Source organism: Papio anubis, chromosome 7 (genome assembly GCF_008728515.1).
Source record: "Papio anubis isolate 15944 chromosome 7, Panubis1.0, whole genome shotgun sequence".
Classification (NCBI taxonomy): Eukaryota; Metazoa; Chordata; class Mammalia; order Primates; family Cercopithecidae; genus Papio; species Papio anubis.
In genome coordinates, this window is record NC_044982.1 from 33,603,406 (window position 1) to 33,627,592 (window position 24,187).

At 46.2% G+C, this 24,187-nt stretch overlaps 1 pseudogene; it reads left to right on the top strand.

Annotated features, from left to right (window-relative positions):
- Nucleotides 1-2,149: 2,149 nt before the first annotated feature.
- On the top strand, nt 2,150-3,541 carry LOC101000153 (annotated as a pseudogene).
- The last annotated feature ends 20,646 nt before the right edge of the window (nt 3,542-24,187 follow it).

Consider the following 24,187-nt stretch of genomic DNA (forward strand, 5'->3'; position numbering starts at 1 on the left):
AAAATTTTTAAAAAGCATTATACAGAAATAGGATGAATAAACTCCAGTGTCATGTATATGACATTCAGTGAAAAAAGCAAATCAGGCTGGGCGCAGTGGCTCATGCCTATAATCCCTGCACTTTGGGAGGCTGAGGCGGGTGGATCACCTGAGGTCAGGCGTTCAAGACCAGCCTGTTGAACATGATGAAACTGCATCTCTACTAAAATACAAAAAATTAGCTGAGTGTGGTGGCGCGTGCCTGTAATCCCAGCTACTCAGAAGGCTGAGACGGGAGAATCGCTTGAACCTGGGAGGCAGAGGTGGCAGTGAGCTGAGATCACACCACTGCACTCCGGCCTGGGCATCAAGAGCAAAACTCTGTGTCAAAAAAATATATTTAAAAAAATAATAAATTAATAAAAGAAAAGAAAAGAGCAAATCAGAAATTTGTATATTGAATGTGTCTGCAGCACTTGGGGTTCCTGTGTCTTTCTTCAAAGTTGGAGCCGGGCCTACACGCCAGCAACCATGTGTAAGGGACCTACAGTTAGTATTGATCTTGGCACCACCTACTGTTGTGTTGGTGTTTTCCACCATGGAAAAGTAGAGATAATTGCCATTGATCAGGAAAACCAAACCACTGCAAGCTATGTCACTTTTATGGACACTGAATGATTCATTGGCAACGCCACAAAGAGTCAAGTTGCAGTGGCCGGGCGCGGTGGTTCACACCTGTAATCCCAGCACTTTAGGAGGCCAAGACGGGCAGATCACGAGGTCAGGAGTTCACGACCAGCCTGGCCAACATAGTGAAACCCCATCTCTACTAAAAATACAAAAAATTAGCTAGGTGTAGTGGTGGGAGCCTATAAGCCCAGCTACTCGGGAGGCTGAGGCAGGAGAATCACTTGGACCCAGGAGGCGGAGGTTGAAGTGAGTGGAGATGTCACCACTGCACTCCAGCCTGGGCAACAGTGCAAGACTCCATCTCAAAAAAAAAAAAAAAAAAAGAATCAAGTTGAAGTGAACCCCATTAGCACAGTTTTTTATGCCAAATTTCTGACTGGACACAGATTTGATGACGCTGTTGTCCAGTCTGATATGAAGCATTGGCCCTACATGGTGGTGAATGGTACTGGCCAGCCCAAGACCCAAGTGGAATACAAGGGAGAGACAGAAAACTTCTATCCAGAGGAAGTGTCCTCTATGTTCTGACAAAGATGAAGGAAATTGCAGAAGCCTACCTTGGGAAGACTGTTACCAATGCTGTGGTCACAGTATCAACTTATTTTAACGACTCTGAGAGCATCAAGCTACCAAAGATTTTGGAACTATTGCTGGTCTCAATATACTTAGAATTATCAATGAGCCAGCTGCTGCTGCTATTGCTTATGGCTTAGACAAAAAGGTTGGAGCTGAAAGAAATATGCTCATCTTTGACCTGGGAGGTAGCATCTCTTGTTTTTGTTGAGACAAGGGTCTCACTCTTTGGCCCAGGCTGGAGTGCAGTAGCGCTATCTTGGCTCACTGCAACTTCCATCTCCCAGGCTCAGGTGATTCTTCTATCTCAGCCTCCTGGGACTGCAGGCGCATGCCACCATGCCTGGCTAATTTTTGTATTTTTAGTAGAGACAGGGTTTTGCCATGTTGCCCAGGCTGGTCTAGAACTCCTAGACTCCAGCAGTCCACCTGCCTCAGCCTCCAAAGTGCTGGGATTACAAGCATGAGCCACCACACCCGGCCAAGGTATCACTTTTGATGTGTCAGTCTTCACTATTGAAAATTGAATCTTTGGCGGGGCGCAGTGGCTCATGCCTGTAATCCCAGCACTTTGGGAGGCCGAGGTGGGTGGATCACTTAAGGCCAGAAGTTCGAGACCAGCCTGGCGAACATGGTGAAACTCCATCTCTACTGAAAATACAAAAAATAGCCTGGCATGCTGGTGAGCACCTGTAATGCCAGTTATTCGGGAGGCTGAGGCAGGAGAATTGCTTGAACCCTGGAGGCAGAGATTGCAGTGAGCCGAGATCGATCATGTCACTGCACTTCAGGCTGGGCAACAGAGCAAGACTCTGTCTCAAAAAAGGAAGAAAATTGAATCTTTGAAGTCAATTCTACAGCCAGAAACACCAACACCAACTTAGTTGGAGAAAACCTTGACAACTGAATGGCCAACCACTTTATTACTGAGTTCAGTCTCAAGCATATGAAGGACATCAGTGAGAACAAGCGAGCTGTCCAACACCTCTGTACTGCTTGTGAACGTGCTAAGTATACTCTCTTCCAGCACCCAGGCCAGTATTGAGATCGATTTTCTCTATGAAGAAATTGACTTCTGGCTGGGCGCAGTGGCTCAAGCCTGTAATCCCAGCACTTTGGGAGGCTGAGACGGGCAGATCACGAGGTCAGGAGATCGAGACCATCCTGGCAACCCGGTGAAACGCCGTCTCTACTAAAAAAATACAAAAAACTAGCTGAGCGAGGTGGCGGGCGCCTGTAGTCCCAGCTACTCGGGAGGCTGAGGCAGAAGAATGGCCTAAACCCGGGAGGTGGAGCTTGCAGTGAGCTGAGATCCGGCCACTGCACTCCAGCCTGAGCGACAGAACGAGACTCCGTCTCAAAAAAAAAAAAAAGAAAAGAAATTGACTTCTATACCTCCATTACCCATGCCTAAGTTGAAGAATTGAATGCTTACCTGTTCTGTGACTCCCTGACCCCAATAGAGAAAGCCCTTCAAGACACAAAATTAGACAAGCCACAGATTCATAATATTGTCCTGGTTCGTGGTTCTGCTCGTATCCCCAAGATTCAGAAGCTTCTCCAAGGTTTCTTCAATGGAAAAGGACTGAATAAGAGTATCAACCCTGAAGAAGCTGTTGCTTATGGTGCAGCTGTCCAGGAAGCCCTCCTGTTTGGAGACAAATCTGAAAATGTTCAAGATTTGCTGCTCTTGGATGTCACTTCTCTTTCACTTGGTATTGAAACTACTGGCAGATTCTTGACTGTCTTCATTAAGTGCAATACTACCATTCCTACCAAACAGACACAGACCTTCACTCCTGACTCTGACAACCAGCCTGGTGTGCTTATTCAAGTTTATGAAGGGAAGCATGCCATGACCAACGATAACAACCTGCTTGCCAAGTTTGAACTCACAGGCATACCTTCTGCACTCCTGCTGTTCCTAAGATTGCAGTCACTTTTGACATTGATGCCAATGGTATCCTCAGTGTTCCTGCTATGATGAAGAGTAACAGGAGAGTACTATCACTAATGACAGGGGGCATTTTTGCAAGGAAAACATTGAGCATATGCTCTGTGAAGCTGGGAATTACAAAGCTGAAGATGAGAAGGAGAGCATCAAGGTGTCATCCAAGAATTCACTTGAATCCTATGCATTCGACATGGAAACAACTGTTGAAGACTAGAAACTTCAAGACAAGATTAACAATGAGGACAAACGGAAGATTTTTGACAAGTGTAATGGAATTTTTTTATTTTATTTTTTGAGACAGAGTCTTGCTCTGTTGCCCAGGATGGAGTGCAGTGGGTGCGATCTCTGCTCACTGCAACATCTGCCTTGTGGTTTCAAGCAATTCTCCGGCCTCAACCTCCCGAGTAGCTGGGACTACAGGAGTGTACCACCAAGTCTGGCTAATTTTTTTTTTTTTTTTTTTTAAGAGATGGGATTTCACCATGTTGGCCAGGCTGGTCTCAAAGTCCTGGCCTCAAGTAATCCACCCACCCAGGCCCCCTAAAGTGCTGGGATTACAGGCGTGAACCAATCGGTTCGTGCCTCAACAAGTGCAATGAAATAGTTTAGCTGGGCGGGTGTTGCACCGGGTCTGCACTTGGAGGCTGAGCAGGTGGATCACCTGAGGTCGGGGAGTTCCAGACCAGCCTGGGCCAATTAGTGAAACCCTGCCTCACTTTAAAACACAAAAATTAGCCGAGCTGAGGTGGACGCCAAATCCCAGCTTCTAGCGGAGCCAGGATAGGGAACGGCTGAGAACCCAGGAGGCAGAGGCTGCGCACGCGAGAAACGCTACCACCCAACCTTGGGCAACAGAGCAAGGCGACTCTGTCTCAAAAACAAAAACATTGAAGGACCCAAAATGCCCGTACCTGCAGCAGTTCTTTTTCTTTTTTTTGGTATATTCCATGGTTGCCCAGCCGGGAAACGAACACTGACCACTGCAACCTCTGCCTCCCGGTTCGGCGGATTCTCCTGCCTCAGCCCTGAGTGGTTGGGATTACAGATATCCTGATTAATTTTGTATTTTTAGTGTGGACAGGGTTTCACCATGTTTGTCAGAATGATCTCGAACTCCTGACTTCATGATCACCCACCCCAGCCTCCCAAAGTGCTGACAGTGTTTCACCTGACCAGCCTCTTTCAGTATATTTTTTTTTTTTGAGACAGAGTTTCACTCTTTCACCTAGTTCGAGTGCAGTGGCTCGACCTCAGCTCACTGCAAACTCTGCCTTCCAGTTTCAAACGATTCTCCTTCCTCAGCCTCCCAAGTAGCTTGGATTCAGGCACCTGCCACCACGCCTCGGGCTAATTTTGGCTTTTAGTAGAGACAGGGTTTCACCCATAAGTTGGCTAGGCTGGTCTGAAATTCTCAATCTGTGATCCTCCCACTTCAGCCTCCCAAACTGCTGGGACATGAGTCACTGTCCAGCCTCTTTCTTCAGCAGCCAGTTCAGCTGCTGCAGGCATGCTTAGTACCTTTTTTTTTTTTTTTTTTTTTTTTTTTTGAGACGGTCTCGCTTTCTGCCTAGGCTGAGTGCAGTGGCCGGATCTCAGCTCACTGCAAGCTCCACCTCCCGGTTTACGCATTCCTGCCTCAGCCTCCCGGTAGCTGGGGCTAAAGGGCGCTCACCGCCTGCCAAGTTTTTTGCATTTTTCTTTCTAGTAGAGACGGGTTTCACTGTGTTAGCTCTGCATGCCCCCATCTCCTGACCTCTGATCCTTCTGTCTCGGCCTCCCAGTGCTGGGATTACAGGCTTGAGCCACTGCCCAGCCTGCCAAAGTACTTACTACTTGAACATGGGAACATGGAGCATAAAGCAGCACACAAATCAGAAGCACTGCATCAGGGTGGAAAATACAATGTCTAAATAAAACTGTATTTAATATTAAGTAAAGAGACCAGGCACAGTGGTCATGCCTGTAATTCCAGCACTTTGGGAGCCGCGTGCGTGGATTACTTGAGATCAGGAGTCGAGACCAGCCAACATCGCAGCCCTGCCCTCTAAAAATACAAACCAGTCGGCATGGTAGCATGTGCCTGTAATTCCAGCTGCTTGGGAGGCTGAGACAGAAGAATCACTTGAACCCTCGAGAGGCTGCGGCAGCGATCGCCCCGGTAATTCAGCCTGGGCAATGAGCGAAAGACTCCATCAAGATGAAATGAAATGAAATGAAGTAACATGACATCAAATGAAATGCAAAAAAAGAAATCTGTATATAACATGCCATTAGTACAAAGCTCAAACCTTGGCATAACTAATAATCTATTGGTGGAAAACATATGCATATGAAACCATGTATTTTTTAAGTCCAAAGAAATAGCTAATAGAAACAACATAGGTTGCACAGTGGCTCACGCCTGTAATCCCAGCACTTCAGGAGGCCGAGGCAGGTGGATCATGAGGTCAGGAGTTCGAGACTAGCCTGACTAACATGGTGAAACCCTGTCTCTACTAAACACAAAAACCGCACATGGTGGCAGGTGCCTGTAATCCCAGCCACTCAGGAAATGAGGAATTGCTTGAACCCGGGAGGCTGAGGTTGCAGGAGCCGGGCATCGCGCTGCCACTGCACTCCAACTCAGAGCCTGATTACGCCTCAAAAAAAAAAAATGCAAGATAGTGTTTCCTTCTTGGAGGGAGAAAAAGTACTGTAATGAGACTGAAAAAGCACACATGGGTAGTCAATATGATTTCTGTAATGTTCTAGTTCATAAGTTTAGTGATGGATTGACTGATTTTATTGTTATCTTCATAATTTACATTAAATTTTTTAATGTACCAAATATTACACAGTTTTTCTTTTCTTTCTTTCTGCTTTTTTTTGTTATTTTTGTTTGTTTTTGTTTTTTTTTTTTGAGATAGGGTCTTGCTCTGTCACCCAGGCTGGAGTGCAATGGCACAATCTCAGCTCACTGCAACCTCCACCTCCTGGGTTCAAGCAATACTCCTGACTCAGCCTCCCGAGTAGCTGGGATTACAGGCTCCTGTAACCATGCTTGGCTAATTTTTGTATTTTAGGTAGAGACAGGGTTTCACCTTGTTGGCTAGGCTGGTCGCTGGTCTCGAACTCCTGACCCCAAGTGATCCACCCACCATCTCAGCCTCCCAAAATGCTGGATGCCAGGCATAAGCCACCGTGCCTGGCCTTTTTTTTTTTTTTTTTAAATTTTAAATCTTTAATTTCCGTTTTCACGTATTTTATTGCTCCCAAAAGGAACGGAGTGTGTGGCTCTGTCTCCGGTACATCATCCATGGCCCCTGGGTTGGGGCAGGGTATTTTTATTTTTATTTGTTTTGAAACAGGGTCTCGCTTTGTCATCCATGCTGGAATGCAGTGTTGTAATCACAGCTCACTGCAACCTCGACCTCCTGAGCTCCAGAGATCCTCCTTCCTCAGGTTCCAAAACAGCTGGGACTACAGGCACGTGTCACCACACCCAGCTAGTTTTTTGCAGTTTTTATAGAGACAGTGTCTCCTTATGCTGTCCAGGCTGGTCTCAAACTCTTGGGCTCAAGCGATCCACCCACCTCAGTCTCTCAAAGTCCTAGGATTACTGAGGATTACTGGCGTGAGCCACTGCACCTAGCCTTTGCTTTTTATTTTTATTTTTATTTTTATTTTTTTTGAGAGGGAGTCTTGCTGTATCCCCCAGGCTGGAACGCAGTGAGTCACTCGGCTCACTGCACCCTCTGCCTCCCAGGTTCAAGTTATTCTCCTAACTCAGCCTCCCAAGTTCCTGGGATTACAGGCACACGTCACTATGCCCAGCTAATTTTTGTATTATTTATTTATTTTGTAGTAGAGATCCGGTTTTCACTATGTTGGCCAGGCTGGTCTTGAACCCCTGACCTCAAGTGATCTGCCTGCTCCAACCTCCCAAAGTGCTGGGATTATAGGCGTGAGCCACCATGCCTGGCCTGCTTTTTTAAAATTTTGCCAGTATATAGAACTCTACTTCATTTTAAAAACTGATATTATTTTTAAAACTCCTACATTGAATTCCTAATATAGTTGTGTCATAGTGTATCATCTAGGCGGCTTTCAGAAGCAAGTACCAGACAATCCAACTCAAACTGGCTTAAACAATAAAGAAATGGGCTGGGCATGGTGGGTCACACCTGTAATCCCAGCACTTTGGGAGGCCAAGGTGGGCAGATAACCTGAGGTCAGGAGTTCAAGACTAGCCTGGCCAACATGGAGAAACCCCATCTCTACTAAAAATACAAAAATTAGCCTGGCGTGGTGGCTGGTGCCTGTAATCCCAGCTACTTGGGAGGCTGAGACAGGAGAATGGCTTGAACCCAGGCGGCAGAGGTTGCAGTGAGTGGAGACTGTGTCATTGCACTCCAGCCTAGGCAAGAAGAGCGAAACTCCATCTCAAGAAAATAAACAAACAAACAAACAAAACCAATAAGGAAATGTATTGGCTTGTCCAGCAGAAAGACTAGATAGGCTGCTCTTCAGGGTTGGGTCATCCATAGGCTGAATCATTTCAAGAATGAGGTTCTTCCTGTCTCTCTGTTTTCCTATCTCTGCTCTACCATCTACAGTGTGGGCCTCGTTCTGAGTCTGGCTTCCCTAATGCTCAGAAGATGGCTATGTTGAGTACACAAACTTTTGAATTCAGAAACCAGATTGAGTTGATTTCAGAAGCTCTCCCAGAAGATCAAGGAAGAACTTTCCACAATCCCCAGGAACCTGAATTGAGTCACACGCTAAAGTGAGTTTCATGCTCTTTTGCAAAACATCATTGGCAAGATAGATGTAAGTACACTCAGACAATTAGACCTATCCTTTGAGCCGCTGGTGAGGTCAGCTTTCTCTGGGATTTTGGACCTCAGAGGAAAGGTGGATATTTGCATAAAATTATAATTTTTTTAGAAAAGAGGAAGAAGGAAATGGATACTAGGAAGGCAACTATCATCCACTATACAATTTAATCATTCCCTTAATTATGGACATTTGTTTCCAATTTGTACACATGTAAACAATCCTGCAATTACCATCTTTGTACATACTTTCTTCTAAATTTGTGCCTGTAATTCTCTACCGCTGATGCCTACAAGTGGAAACCCAAGATGGAAGGCTACGCTAATTTTGAAATTTAAATATATATTACCAAATAGCTCTGCCAAAGAGGTATACCAATTATATTTCTTTTTTTTTCTTTCTTTTTCTTTTATTTTTCTGAGACAGGGTCTTGATCTGTCACTTAGGCTGGAGTGCAATGGCATAATCACAGCTCACTGCAGCCTCAACCTCCCTGGCTCAAGTGATCCTCCCAAGTAGCTGGGACCTTAACATTTTTTTTGTAGAGACAAGGCCTCACTATGTCGACCTGGCTGGTCTCAAACTCCAGTGCTGAAGGGATCTTTCCTGCTTGGCCTCTCAAAGTTCTGGGATTACAAGTGTAAGCCACCACATTTGGTCCCCAGTCATATTTATTTTTATTTATTTATTTGAGATAGGGTCTTGCACTGCCACTCAGGACATTTTCTCTCCCCTAAATAGAAACCTCACAAATATGAAGCAGTCAATCCTTATTACCTACTCCCACAGTCCTGAGCAACCACAAACCCACTTTCCATCTCAATGAATCTGCCTATTCTGGGTATCATAGAATATGTGGCCTTTTGTATCTGGCTTCTTTTACTTAGCATAATACTGTTAAGGTTCATCCACGGTGTAGCATCTATCACTACCTCATTCCTTTTTTTTGAGACAGAGTTTTGCTATCATTGTCCAGGTTGGAGTGCAATGGCACAATCTAGGTTCACCTCAACCTCTGCCTCCCGGGTTCAAGCAATTCTCCTGCTTCAGCCTCCCAGGTAGCTGGGATTACAAGCATGAGTCACTACGGCCAGCTAACTTTGTATTTTTAGTAGAGACAGGGTTTCTCCATGTTGGTCAGGCTGGTCTCTAACTCCGTACCTCAGGTGATTCACCTACCTCTGGCCACCGTGCCCGGCCGACTTCATCTTAAAACAAACAAACAAACAAATGGCCAGGTGCAGTGGCTCACACCTGTAATCCCAGCACTTTGGGAAGCTGAGGTGGATGGATCACAAGGTCAGGAGTTCGAGACCATCCTGGCCAACATGGTGAAACCCCATCTCTACTAAAAACGCAAAAATTAGCCGAGTGTGGTGACAGGTGCCTGTAATCCCAGCTACCCTGGAGGCTGAGACAGGAGAATCTCTTGAACCCAGGAGGCGGAGGTTGCAGTCAACTGGGATTGCACCACTGCACTCCAGCCTGGGTGACAAGAGTGAAACTGCATCTCAAAAAAAAAAAAAAAAAAAAAAGGAGAAGAAGAGGAAGAAGAGAAAGAAAGAAAGAAAAGCAGAAGAGAAAAAATAAATAAATAAATGCTGGTAGGGGGAGTCTTGCTAGATTACCCAAGCTGGTCTCAACTTCTGGGCTCCAGTGATCCCTCCTCAGCCTCCTAAATACATGGAATTACAGGCACAAGCCACCATGCCCAGTTCCAAAGCTTTTGGCTTTTGATGTTGGAGGTTGATAAAATCCAATTTATCTTTTTTTTTTTTTTTTTTTTTTTGAGATGAAGTCTGACTCTTGCCCCTAGGCTGGAGTGCAATGGTGCGATCTTGGCTCATTGCAACCTCCACCTCCCGGGTTCAAGTGATTCTCCTGCCTCAGCCTTCCAAGTAGCTGGGATTACAGGCACATGCCACCATGCCCAGCTAATTTTTGTATTTTTAGTAGAGATGGGGTTTCACCATGTTGGCCAGGCTGGTCTCGAACTCCTGACCTCAGGTGATCTGCCCACCTCGGCCTCCCAAAGTGCTGGAATTATAGACATGAGCCACCACGCCCAGCCCAATTTATCTATTTTTTAAATTGCTTGTACTTTTGGTATCATATTTAAGAAACTGTTGTCTAATCCAAAGTCACAAGGATTTGAATGTTTTATAACAGTATTATACTTTTAGCTCTTACATTAGGTAACGGGTACATTTGAATTAATTTTTGTGTATGTGTAAACAGGGGTCCAAATTCATTCTGTGCATGTAAATATCAAATTATCCCAGCATCATTTGTTGAAAAGACTGTTCTTTCCTCATTGAAAGGCTGTGGCACCTTTATAAAAAATCAATTATCCAGGTGCAGTGGCTCACGCCTATAATCCCAGCACTTTGGGAGGCCAAGGTGGGCAGATCACCTGAGGTCAGGAGTTTGAGATCAGTCTGGCCAACATGGCGAAACCCTGTCTCTACTGAAAATATAAACCTTAGCTGGCTGTGGTGGCACACATCTGTAATCCTAGTTACTCAGGAGGCTGAGGCAGGAAAATTGCTTGAACCCAGGAGGTAGAGGTTGCAGTGAGCTGAGACGGCGCTGCTGCACTCCAGACTGGGTGACAGAGTGGGACTCCATCTCAAAAAAAAAAAATCACTAACTCTATAATCCCAGCACTGTGGGAAGCCAAGACCGGGGGATTTTTTGAGCCCAGGAGTTTGAGACCAGTCTGGGCAAGATGGCAAGACTGCATCAAGAGGGCAATACCTCATCTTTACAAAAAAAAAATTAGCTGGGAATGATGGCACGTGCCTGTGATCCCAACTAATTGGGTGCCTCCTTCCCTCAGGAGGCTGAGGTGGAGGGTCCTTTAAGCCCAGGCATTTGAGGCCGCAGTGAGCTGTGATCAAATCACTGCACTGCAGCCTGGGCAACAGAGAAAGATCTTGGGTTTTTGTTGCTGTTGTTGTTTGTTTTTTTAGACAGAGTCTTGCTCTGTCGCCCAGGCTGGAGTGCAGTGGCACGATCTCGGCTCACTGCAACCTCTGCCTTCTGGGTTCAAGTGATTCTCCTGCCTCAGCCTGCTGAGTAGCTGGGATTACAGGCATGTACCATCATGCCTGGCTAATTTTTGTATTGTTAGTGGAGACGGGGGGTTCACCATGTTGGCCAGGCTGGTCTTCAACTCCTGACCTCAAGTGATGCATCGGCTGCAGCCTCCCAAAGTGCTGGGATTACAGTTGTAAGCCATCACACTGGGCATAATTTTTTTTTTGTTTTTTGAGTGTTTTCCTCTGTTGCCCAGGCTGGAGTGCAATGACTCAATCTTGGCTCATTGCAACCACTGCCTTCTGGGCTAAAGCGATCCTCGTACCTCAGCCTACTGAGTAGCTGGGGTTACAGGAATGCACCACCACGCCCAGTTAATTTTTGTATTTTTAGTAGAGGCAGGATTTTACCATGTTGGCCAGGCTGGTCTTGAACTCCTGGCTTCAAGTGATCTGTCCACTTTGGGCTCCCAAAGTGCTGGGATTACAGACGTGAGCCACTGTGCCTGGCCTGTACCCAGTTAATTTTAAAATTTTTTGTAGAGATGGGGTCTCACACTGTTGCCCAGGCTGACCTTGAACTCCTGGGCTCATGCAATCCTTCTCCCTAGATCTCCTACATTGCTGTGCTTACAGGTGTGAGCCGCTAGGCCTGGCTTTTTTTTTTTTTTTTTAAGATGGAGTTTCGCTCTTGTTGCCCAGACTGGAATGCAGTGGCATGATCTCAGCTCACTTCAACCTCTGCCTCCTGGGTTCAAGCGATTCTCCTGTCTCAGCTTCCTGAATAGCTAGGATTACAGGCGCCCGCCACCAGGCCTGGCTATTTTTTTGTATTTTTAGTAGAGATGGGGTTTCACCATGTTGGCCAGGCTGGTCTCGAACTCCTGACCTCAGGTGATCCACCCGCCTCGGCCTCCCAAAGTGCTAGGATTACAGGCAGAGGTGGTTCCCGCGGCGCCAGGGAAGGGAAAAAGGGGGAAAACACTCTTTAAAAAAAAAAAAAAAAAAAACAATTAGGTGCCTTTCTCCAAGCTGAGAAATGGAGAAGGAAGCAAAATGTTGAGAGTATCATCTGAGTTCCAGATTGAGCTTTCGCTAAAACTCATCTCCCAGATTGTTCAGTTATGTAAGCCAATAAATTTCTTTTATTGATTAAGGCAGTTTGATTTGTAATTTGTCTTAATTAATGGAAGAAAGATGTTGCTCATAGTTCAGCAGGACTTAAATGTAATTTGATGAAATATGTTATCATACTTATTTATTTATTTATTGAAATGGGGTCTTGCTCTGTTGCCCAGGCTGGAGTGCAGGGCACGATCTCAACTTACTGCAACCTCTGCCTTCTGGGTTGAAGCGATTCTCCTACCTCAGCCTCCCAAGTAGCTGGGACAATAGGCATACGCCACTACCCCAGGCTAATTTTTTGTATTTTTAGTAGAGACGGGGGATTCACCATATTGGCCAGGCTGGTCTGGAACTCCTGACATCAAGTGATCCTCCTGCCTCACCCTCCCAAAGTGCAAGGATTACAGGTGTGAGCCACCTTGCAGCCTATATTATCACATTGAAAGAGAAACAAGTCAACCAGAAGTAGAGTCGGTCAGCCATTTAAGTCTAGAAAAAGGAAAGTTATTTTAGCAGCATATAGGATTGCTCCCGGCTTCAAGTGATCCTACCACCCCAGCTCCCAAATTGCTGGGATTACAGGTGTGAGCCACCATGACTGTAAACTGTGTGAACAAATGTGAATCTGAAAGAGCCAATCATTAAAGATGGATCCTGGGTGGCTAATTGTGCCTAAATTTAAAATAGAGCCAAACAGCCATTTGTTGACTACTAGACGTCACACATACACACTGGGTTCTCTCTCTCTTTTTTTTTTTTTTGAGACAGAGTTTCGCTCTTGTTGCCTAGGCTGGAGTGCAATGGCGCGATCTCACAGCAACCTTCGCCTCCCAGGTTCAAGCGATTCTCCTGCCTCAGCCTCCCCAGTAGCTGGGATTACAGACATGTGCCACTACGCCCGGCTAATTTTGTATTTTAGTAGAGACGGGGTTTTTCATGTTGGTCAGGCTGGTCTTGAACTCCTGACCTCAGGTCATCTGCCCACCATGGCCTCCCAAAGTGCTGGGATTACAGGCGTGAGTCACCACACCCAGCCCACACTCTGAGTCATCTAAAAACCAATGTCTGTTTGTTTGTTTATTTATTTATTTATATTTTTGAGATGGAGTTTCACTCTGTCACCCAGGCTGGAGTGCAGTGGCGTGATCTCTGCTCACTGCAGCCTCCACCTCCCAGGTTCAAGTGATTCTCCTATCTCAGCCACTGGAGTAGCTGGGATTACGGGTACCTGCCACCAAGTCTGGCTAATTTTTGTATTTTCAGTAGAGACCGGGTTTCACCCTGTTGGCCAGGCTGGTCTTGAACTCCTGAGCTTCAATAATCTGCCCGTCGCGGCCTCCCTAAGTGCTGGGATTACAGTTGTGAGCCACCGCACCCAGCCCAAAACCAGCATTTTTTAAAACTTTGGTACTTTCAGAACTCACTTGAACTGGCCACTGGGTGTGGTGGGGCACGTGTGTAAACCCAGCATGTTGGAAGGCCTAGGTGGGCAGATCACTTAAGGTCAGGAGTTCAAGACTGGCCTGGCCAACAGGGTGAAACCCTGCCTCTACTGAAAGTACAAAAATGAGCTGGGCATGGTGGCACATGTCCGTAATTTCAGCTACTTGGGAGGCTGAGGGAGAAGAATCACTTGAATCTGGGAGGTGGAGGTTGCTGTGAAGGGAGATTGCACCACTGACCTCCAGCCTGTGCTACAGAGTGAGAGATATCTTGTCAAAAACAAAAACAAAAAACAAAAACCAAAAACAAAACAAACAAAAAAAACCCCACTCACCTGAACCAACCAATCAGAGCTCAAGCTGGGCTGAAGAGACCAATCAGAACTGAGCTATACTGACCAATCAGAACTAAGCTAGTTTGACACCTTCATTTGCATAAATGGACCTGATTGGAACTTGGGCAGGAACTTGTGCTATAAAACCCGAACTGTCCAGCCGGGGGCAATGGCTCATGTCTGTAATCCCAGCACTTTGGGAGGCTGAGGCGGGCAGATCATCTGAGGTCAGGAGTTTGAGACCAGCCTGACCAACATCGTGAAACCCGTCTCTACTAAAAATACTAAAATTAGCCGGGTGTGGTGATGTGCACCTGAATTCCCAGCTACTGGGGAGGCTGAGGCAAGACAACTGCTTGAACTGGGAGGTGGAGGTTGCAGTGGGCCAAGATCCCGCCACTGCACTCCAGCCTTGCTGACAGAGCAACACTCCATCTCAAAAAATAAAATAAAATAATAAAACACTGAACTGTCTCTTTAGTTTCTGGAGCTCAACTTCGTTTTACATGGAAGGCTGCGTTTCTAAAAGTAGCTAGGATTACAGGCGTGTGCCGCCACACCCAGCTAATTTTTGTATTTTTTAGTAGAGACAGGATTTCACCATGTTGGCCAGGCTGGTCTCGAACTCCTGACCTCAGGTGATCCGTCTGCCTCGGCCTCCCAAAGTGGTAGGATTACAGGCGTGGGCCACTGTGCCCAGCTTTTTTTGTTTGTTTTTTTAGTAGAGATGGGGTTTTACCTTGTTGGCCAGGCTGGTCTTGAACTCCTGACCCCAAGTGATCTGCCTGCCTTGGCCTCTCAAAGTGCTGGGATTACAGGTGTGAGCCACCACACCTGGACTGTTTTCTTTTTCTTTTAAGGGACAGGGTCTTACTATATTGCCCAGTCTGGTCTTGAACTCCTGGCTTCAAGAAATCCTCCTACCTTGGCCTCCTAAAGTGCCGGGATTACAGACGTGAGCCACTGCACCCAGCCCTTTGGTTTTTTTCTTTCTTTCTTTCTTTCTTTCTTTCTTTCTTTTTTTTTTTTTTGAGATGGAGTCTTGCTCTGTCGCCCAGGCTGAAGTGCAGTGATGCAATTTCAGCTCACTACAACCTCTGCCTCCTGAGTTCAAGTGATTCTCCTGCCTTAGCCTCCCCAGTAGCTTGGACTACAGGTGTGTGCCACCACGCCTGGCTAATTTTTGTATTTATTTTTTTTGTTGTTGAGATGGAGTCTCGCTCTGTTGATTACAGGCATGAACCACCATGCCTGGCCTACTTTTATTCTTTTACCAGATCATTGGAATTAGCAGATCTGTTTCTCAAGTCAGTTTTCTTTACTCATTCTCATTCTTTGCATGCTAAGTTATTTTTTTTACCATGAGCCACATTTTCCTTGGAAAATATTTGTGGGAATTCTTCAAGGCCTAGGATAAAGGTTTATTCCTCCAGAGAGGATTTGCTTTTGCTTCTGCAAAGAAGGACACTTGAAACAATTCACCATTTGAGGTTTGTATTTTTGACCACCAGGAGATGTCTATTTGGGCTACATATCCCTGGGAGGGCTGGCTTATGGGTCTAGTGCCACCCCCACACACCTCCACAAACTCAATCTCTTCCAAGACATATTTCTTTTCACTCCGTTAGGGAAAGATATAATTACTTCCCAATTACCCTCACTGAAACTGTAGACTGAGTTCCCAGATTTAGATTTCCCACTTTCCCCAGGTCCTGGGCTTTGTCTTCTGTCCCACTTGCCTCAGGATGTCTAGAAAAATCAAGCTTTGGTCAGGGGCAGTGGCTCATGCCGGTAATCCCACCACTTTGGGAGGCCAAGGCAGGTGGAGCAATTGAGGGCAGGAGTTCGAGACCAGCTGGGCCAACATAGTGAAACCCTGTTTCTACTAAAAATACAAAAATTAGCCAGGCTTTGTGGCTAATTACACACACCTGTAATCCCAGCTACTCCGGAGGCTAAGGCAAGAGAATCGCTTGAATCCGGGAGGCAGAGGTTGCAGTCAGCCGAGATCACACACTCCAGCCTGGGCAACAGAACAAGAGTCTGTCTCTGGAAAAAAAAAAAAAAAAAAAAAAAATCTGAAAAGGAATTTGGAGGAAAAAGGCTTTTTCTCCAAAAGGAGGCTGAGGCAGGAGAATCACTTGAACCTGGAAGACGAAGGTTGCAGTGAGCCAAGATCGCACCAATGCACTCCAGCCTGGGTGACAGAGCAAGACTCCGTCTCCACAACAACAAAAAATTAGCCAGGCATGGTGGCATACGCCTACAATCCCAGCTACTTGGGAAGCTGAGGCAGGAGAATCGCTTGAACCTGAGAGTAGGTTGCAGTAAATTGAGATCGCACCATTGCATTCCAGCCTGGCCGACAGAGGGAGACTCCATCTCAAAAATAAAGATAAAAATAACAATCAGGTCGGGCTCAGTGGCTCACACCTGTATCCCCAGCACTTTGGGAGGCCGAGGCGGGTAGATCACGAGGTCAAGAGAACCAGACCATCCTGGCCAACATGGTGAAACCCCGTCTCTACTAAAAATACAAAACTTAGCTGGGCATGGTAGTGCGCACCTGTAGTCCCAGCTACTCGGGACACAGGCAGGAGAATCGCTTGAACCGGGGAGGTGGAGGTTGCAGGGAGCTGAGATCGTGCCAGTGCACTCCAGCCTGGCAACTGAGAGAGACTCCGTCTCAAAAAAAAAAAAACAAAAAAACCTCAATCAATCAATAAAAATCAGCCGGCTGGGTGTGGTGGCTCACGCCTATAATCCCAGCACTTTCAGAGCTCGAGGTAAGTGGATCACTTGAGGTCAGGAGCTCGAGACCAGCCTGGCCAACATAAATGAAATCTAGATCTCTCAAAATACAAAAATTAGCGGGCATGGTGGCACCACAGCCTGTAGTCCAAGTTACTAGGGAGGCTCAGGCAGGATAATAGCTTGAACCTAGGAGGCAGAGGTTGCAGTTAGCCGAGATTTCACCCTGACTCTAGTCTGGGTGACAAAAGCATAGAAACTCATCTCAAAAAAGAAAAAGAAAAAATCAGCAGGTCATGGTGGTCTGTGACTGTAGTACCAGCTACTCAGGAGGCTGAGACAGGCGAATCACTTGAACTTGGGAAGCAGAGGTTGCAGTCAGCCGAGATGGAGGCACTGCATTCCAGCCCAGGTGACAGAGGGAGACTCTGTCTCTAAACAAATAAGTTAATTAATAGAAAAAAGAAAATAGGCCCGGGCGCCCAGTGATCAAGCCTGTAATCCCAGCACTTTGGGAGGCCCGAGGGGCAGTGGGATCCACGAGGTCAGGTCCCGAGACCATCCTGGCCCGGCCACGGTGAAACGCCGATCTCTACTCCTAAAAAAAAACTAGCCGAGGCTGAGGTGGCGGGCGCCTGTAGTCCCAGCTACTCGGAGCTGAGGCAGGAGAATGGCATGAACCGGGAGGCCCGAGACTTGCAGTGAAGGCTGAGATCCGGCCACTGCACTCCAGCCTGGAAGTGACGGCCAGAGAGACTCTGTCTCAAAAAAAAAGAAAGAAAATAATTTCATTCTGTTAGCATGAATATATATATATATACTTAGGAATAAGTTTTTTTTAGCGAGATATTTATCTCGCTCTGTTATAAAACTGGAAATATGGTATGGTATCTGCCCACGCTTCCGCTTCCTGGATCAATGTCTGCCTCAAGCCAGTAACTGGGATTACAGACATGCACAACCACGCCCAGCTAATTTTTAATATTTTTATTAGAGATGGGGTTTCACCATTTTGGTCAAACTGGTCTCGAACTCCTGACCTTGTGATCTGCCCACCTTGGCCTCCCAAAGTGCTGTGATTAGAGGCGTGACCACCGTGCCTGGCCTAGGAATAAATTTATACAAGGAAATGTAAGACTTATGCACTGAAAACTACAAAACATTATTGAAAAAAAAATAAGATCTACATAAATAGGAAAACATTGTCTCAACGTCTTTCAGGCTGGAGTGCAGTGGAAAGATCTTGGCTCACCGCAACCTCTGCCTCCTGGGTTCAAACGATTTTCATGCCTCAGCCTCCCAAGTAGCTGGGATTACAGGTGCGTGCCCCCACACCTAGCGAATTTTTTCTATTTTTAGTAGAGATGGGGCTTCACTGTGTTAGCCAGGCTGGTCTCAAACTCCTGGCCTCCAGTGATCCACCCAGCTGGGCCCTCCAAAGTGCTGGTATTACAGGTGTGAGCCACCTTTCCAGGCCAGCAGTTAGAATGTGGGTAAGAATTTCACTGAATGTGAAGATCAATCTGAGAAGTACTGCCATCATAACAATATTAAGTCTTTCAATCAATGAACAAATGTCTCAAAAAAAAAAAAAAAAAAAGAAAGAGAAAGAAAAATTAACTAGGTGCACTGGCATGCACCTGTAGTCCCAGCTACTCAGGAAGCAGAGATGGGAGGATCATTTGAGCTTACGAATCAAGACTACAGTAAGCCAAGATTGGGCCACCGCACTCCAGCCTGGGCATCAGATTGAGACCTTATCTCTAAAAATAAATAAATACATAAATAAGTTTTTAAAATGTAAACAGTAAAACTTCTAAAAGAAAACATGAGAAAATGTTCTGGACCTACCATAGAAAAAGTGTTCTTAAACATGACATCAAAAGCACAATTAATAAAAGATAAAAGGTTAAGATGAAATTGGACCTCATCAAATTAATTTTTCGTTGGCTCACGCCTGTAATCCCAACACTTTGGGAGGCTGAGGCAGGCAGATCACCTGAGGTCGGGAGTTCGAGATCAGCCTGACTAACATGGAGAAACCCCGTCTCTACTAAAAATTCAAAAGACATGAGCCGGGCAGGGTGTCACATGCCTGTAATCCCAGCTACTCAGGAGGCTGAGGCAGAAGAATCGCTTGAACCTGGGAGGCGGAGGTTACGGTGAGCTGTGATTGCACCATTGCTCTCCAGCCTGGGCAGCAAGAGCGAAACTCTGTCTCACAAAAAAGAGAAGGGAAGGGAAGGGGAGGGGAGGGGGAGAAGGAAGGCTTCACTAGGTAGAAAAGGTAAAATAGATTTCTTCTCAGTGAATAATTATTTTCTCTTTCTCTGGAAACTTTCACAGCAGTCCTAAAGGTAAGCCCTGATCAATTACTTTGTTTTTTTCCCAAGACGGAGTCTCACTCTGTCACCCAGGCTGGAGTGCAGTGGCATGATCTTAGCTCACTGCAACTTCTGCCTCCCAGGTTCAAGCAATTCTCATGCCTCAGCCTCCCGAGTAGCTGAGATTACAGATGCCCACCACCACACCCGGCTAATTTTGGTATTTTTAGTAGAGACAGGGTTTCACCATGTTGGTCATGGCTGGTTTCAAGTCCTGACCTCAGGTGATCCACCCATCTTAACATCTGAAAATGATTACAGGCGTGAGCCACTGCACCTGGCCCTAATCAATCACATTTATATTACAGCAGCCTGATCTCTAGCTGTTCCAATCATATTCTCTACCTAAGGAATTTGGAATTCACATCCAAAACCAGTAAGCAGAGTGGACATTTGCTACTGTGAGTGTCTAATCTTCTTCCTATATTTTGAGAAATGTCCACTGTGTGAGTGTCGATGGGACATTTGCCCAATCAATGGGCTGACCAAGGACCATGAGTCCAGAGTAATGCCAAAACAGGATGAGTTTGGAATTTAGAATGGGACCTCCATTTCCAAGAACACGCATGACTTAATATTCTAAAAAGTCTTATGCAGCAGAATATTCAGATATTGGATAAACCCCAACAAATATACATTTAAATGTGTCACTATACAAACAAGAAAAGAGGAATTCCCAAGTGTTAAAAAAAAAGTTAAAAGGGAGTAAGGAGTTAATGTCAGAATGCTAAATTCCTGGGGAACCCCTGGAGGCTTATCCTAGAGTCTGGATGATGAATAACTATGTATGAGAGTTGGAGACTAAGCTTTGGGTAATAAAAGGCAGCCCTTAATAAAGAGACCTTGTATTCTCAACAGGCTGAGTCAAAGGTAGGCTAGAAAAAAATGTTTCTGGCTGGGCGCTGTGGCTCACGCCTATAATCCCAGCACTTTGGGAGGCTGAGGTGAGCCTATCACCTGAGGTCAGGAGTTCAAGACCAGCCTGGCCAACATGGTGAGACCCCTGCCTCTACAAAAATACAAAAACTAGTGGGGCATGATCGAGGATGCCTGTAATCCCAGCTACTCAGTAGGCTGAGGTGGGAGAATCACTTGGACCCGAGAGGCAGAGGTTGTGGTGAGCTGAGATCATGCCACTGCACTCCAGCCTGGGTGACAGAGTAAGACTCTGTCTCAAAAAAAGAAAGAAAAAGAAAGAAAAAAAAATTGTCCTATCAGCAAAGAGGATAAAATTGAACTTGTCTTTGTGCATGTGACTCCAGGTTGACTATGCTGTAAAATGATAATAATACGAGTATCCTTCAGTACTGAGCTTGTTCTAAAGAAAAAAAAAGGCTGGGTGCAGTGGCTCATGTCTGTAATCCCAGCACTTTGGGAGGCCGAGGCGGGTGGATGACCTGAAGTGGGGAGTTCGAGACCAGCCTGACCAACATGGAGAAACCCCATGTCTACTAAAATACAAAATTAGCCAGGCATGGTGGCGCATGCCTGTAATCCCAGCTACATGGGAGGCTGAGGCAGAAGAATCACTTGAACCTGGGAGGTGGAGGTTGAAGTGAGCCAAGATTGTACCACTGCACTCCAGCCTAGGTGACAAGAGTGAGACTCCATCTCAAAAAAAAAGCATTATTTAAGCAGAAAGAAAGTGATATCAGAGGGCAATTAGATTCACACAAAAGAATGAAGAATGTCAGAAAATACATGCTATAGTTTGAATGTTTGTGTCCCCTCGAAAATTCATGTTGAAACTTAATAGACTGTAGTAATGCAATCATGGCTCACAGCAGCCTTGACCTCCTGGACCCAAGCAATCCACCTGCCTCAGCCTCTCAAGTAGCTGAGACTACAGGCGTGTGCCACTATACCCAGCTAACTTTTACAATTTTTTGTGGAGATGGGGGTCTTGCTAGGTTGCCCAAACTCCTGGGCTCAAGCAATCCAAAATAAGCAAAGAGAAGAAAATAAAGATGGCCGGGCACGATGGCTCATGCCTGTAATCCCAGCACTTTGGGAGGCCAAGGCAGGCGAATCACTTCAGGTCAGGAGATCCAGACCAACTTGGTCAATATGGCAAAAATCCATCTCTACTAAAAATACAAAAATTAGCTGGGTGTAGTGCGCATGCCTGTAATCCCAGTTACTCGGGAGGCTGAGGCAGGAGAATTGCTTGAACCCTGGATTCTTTTTTTTTTTTTTTTTTTTTTTTGAGGCCGGAGTCTGGCTGTGTCCCAGGCTGGAGGAGTGCAATGGCGTGATCTCGGCTCACTGCAAGCTCCGCCTCCCGGTCATACCATTCTCTCCCGCCTCCCAGCCTCCCATGGACTACAGAGCACCCGCCACCGCCACGGATTTTTGTATTTACAGTAGAGACGGGGTTTCACCATGTTAGCCAGGATAGTCTCGATAGTCTCGCGCCCGGCCGAACCCTGGATTCTTGAACCCATCTCAGCCTCCTGACTAGCTGGGATTACAGGCACCTGCCACCATGCCCAGCTAATTTTTGTATTTTTAGTAGAGACAGGGTTTTAGCATGTTGGCCAGGTTGGTCTCGAACTCCTGACCAGCAGATGATCCACCTGCCTTGGCCTCCCAAAGTGCTGGGATTACAGGCATGAGCCACCTCACCCGGCCTACTATTTTCGCTTTTATTGGCATAGATTAATTTGTGTAGAACATTAATCATGTTTAACAGATCACCATAAAAATCAAACAATGAGGCCGGGCATGGGGGCTCACATCTGTAATCCCAGCACTTTGGGAGGCCCACAGATCACCTGGTCGGGGGAGTTCCGCGACCAGCTTGACTCAACAGGAGAAACCCCATCTCTACTAAAAATACAAAATTAGCCAGGTGTGGTGGCACATGCCTGTAATCCCAGCTACTCTCGGGAGGCAGAGGCAGGAGAATCACTTGAACCTGGGAGGCAGAAGAGAAGGTTATGGTGAGCTGAGATGGTGCCATTGCACTCCAGCCTGGACAACAAGAGTGAAACTCTGTCTCAAAAAAAAAAAAAAAAAAAAAAAAAAAAAAATTAAACAATGAGAAAACACAGGACCACCGATCTCCAACTCACTTATATATTCATAATGCCTATGATAGTATCTCTTACAGTAATGGCTTCATAGCATCCAAATGAGAATTATCTGGGGCCACTTAAAAATATGGATTCCTAAACCCCACTCAGATCTACTGAATTATAATCTCTAGGGGTGGAGTGAGGAAAATCTCCCTGTTTAACAGGTACCACAGTGACTATTATGCACACCAAAATTTGTAAATACAACTGGAGCCTCTAAGTAATTGAAAAACACATTGGTATTCAACCCTGATTCCACTTTAAAATCATCTGAAGGTTTTTGGGTTTTTAAAACAATATTGATGTCCAGTCTTTGCTCCTAGAGAATCTGATTTATTAGGCCTGGCATAAGTATTCTGTTTTGCTTTTGTTTTTCCCCCAAAAGTTCCCAGATGATTCTAATGTGCAGCCAACAGTGGAAAAGCCTAGAACCAGAGACATGACAGATGAGCTGAAGAGCCTCAACGAGTCTTTCCCTTGGCATGAAAAAACTGACCTCAAAATGAATCCCTTAAAGGGATATCAGGGACAAATTCTCCAGGATCTCTGCTAAAATGCATGCAAAAAGGATTAATTTATTTTTATTTTTATTTTTTTTTTTTTTTTGAGATGGAGTCTTGCTCTGTCGCCCAGGCTGGAGTGCAGTGGCCGGATCTCAGCTCACTGCAAGCTCCGCCTCCTGGGTTTACGCCATTCTCCTGCCTCAGCCTCCCTAGTAGCTGGGACTATGGGCGCCCACCACCTCGCCCGGCTAGTTTTTTGTATTTTAAGTAGAGATGGGGTTTCACTGTATTAGCCAGGATGGTCTCGATCTCCTGACCTCGTGATCCGCCCGTCTCGGCCTCCCAAAGTGCTGGGATTACAGGCTTGAGCCACCGCGCCCGGCCGGATTAATTTATTATATTACTATATTTACCTCTTACCTGGAAAAAACAGAAAACAGCCCCTAGGGAAAGGCTGTAGGATAAATATGTTTGGGTAGATTTCGGGGAGAGGCTGATTTACATATAGTAATTATGGCATTTTGGAACAGGAAGGAGCTGCAGAGATTATTTTATCTACGTGAGGGATGGCCAAACTACACGCCACCTGTTTTTGTATGGCCCACAAGGTAATAATGATTTTAGGCCAGGCACAGTGGCTCACGCCCCTAATCCCAGCACTTTGGGAGGCCGAGGCAGGCAGATAACTTGAGGCCAGGAGTTCAAGACCAGCCTGGCTAACACAGTGAAACCTCGTCTCTATTAAAAATACAAAAATGCGGCCGGGCGCGGTGGCTCAAGCCTGTAATCCCAGCACTTTGGGAGGCCGAGATGGGCGGATCACGAGGTCAGGAGATCGAAACCATCATGGCTAACATGGTGAAACCCCGTCTCTACTAAAAAATACAAAAAAATAGCCGGGCGAGGTGGTGGGCGCCTGTACTCCCAGCTACTCCGGAGGCTGAGGCAGGAGAATGGCGTAAACCCGGGAGGCGGAGCTTGCAGTGAGCTGAGATGCGGCCACTGCACTCCAGCCTGGGTGACAGAGCGAGACTCCGTCTCAAAAAAAAAAAAAAAAAAAAAAATACAAAAATGCGTCAGGTGTGGTGGTGCATGCCTGTAGTCCCAGCAACTCAGGAGGCTGAGGCACGAGAATAGTTTGAATTCGGGAGATGGAGGTTGCAGTGAACCAAGATTGTACCACTGCACTCCAGCCAGGGCCACAGAGCAGACTCTATTTCAAAAAGAAAAAAAAATGGTTTTTACATTATTTACTAATTTTAAGAGACAGGTCTCACTATGTTGCCCAGGCTGTAGTGCAGTGGCTATTCACAGGTGCGATCCCACTACTACTGAGCAACACTGGAGTTTTTACCTGCTCTGTTTCTGACGGGCTGGTTCACCCCTGCTTAGGCAACCTGGTGGCTCCCTGCTCCTGGGAGGTTGCCATATTGATGCCGAACTTAGGGCAGACACACAATTGGCATCATGTGCTGCAGCCCAGGACTCCTGGACTCAAGCACTCCTCCTGCCTCAGCCTCC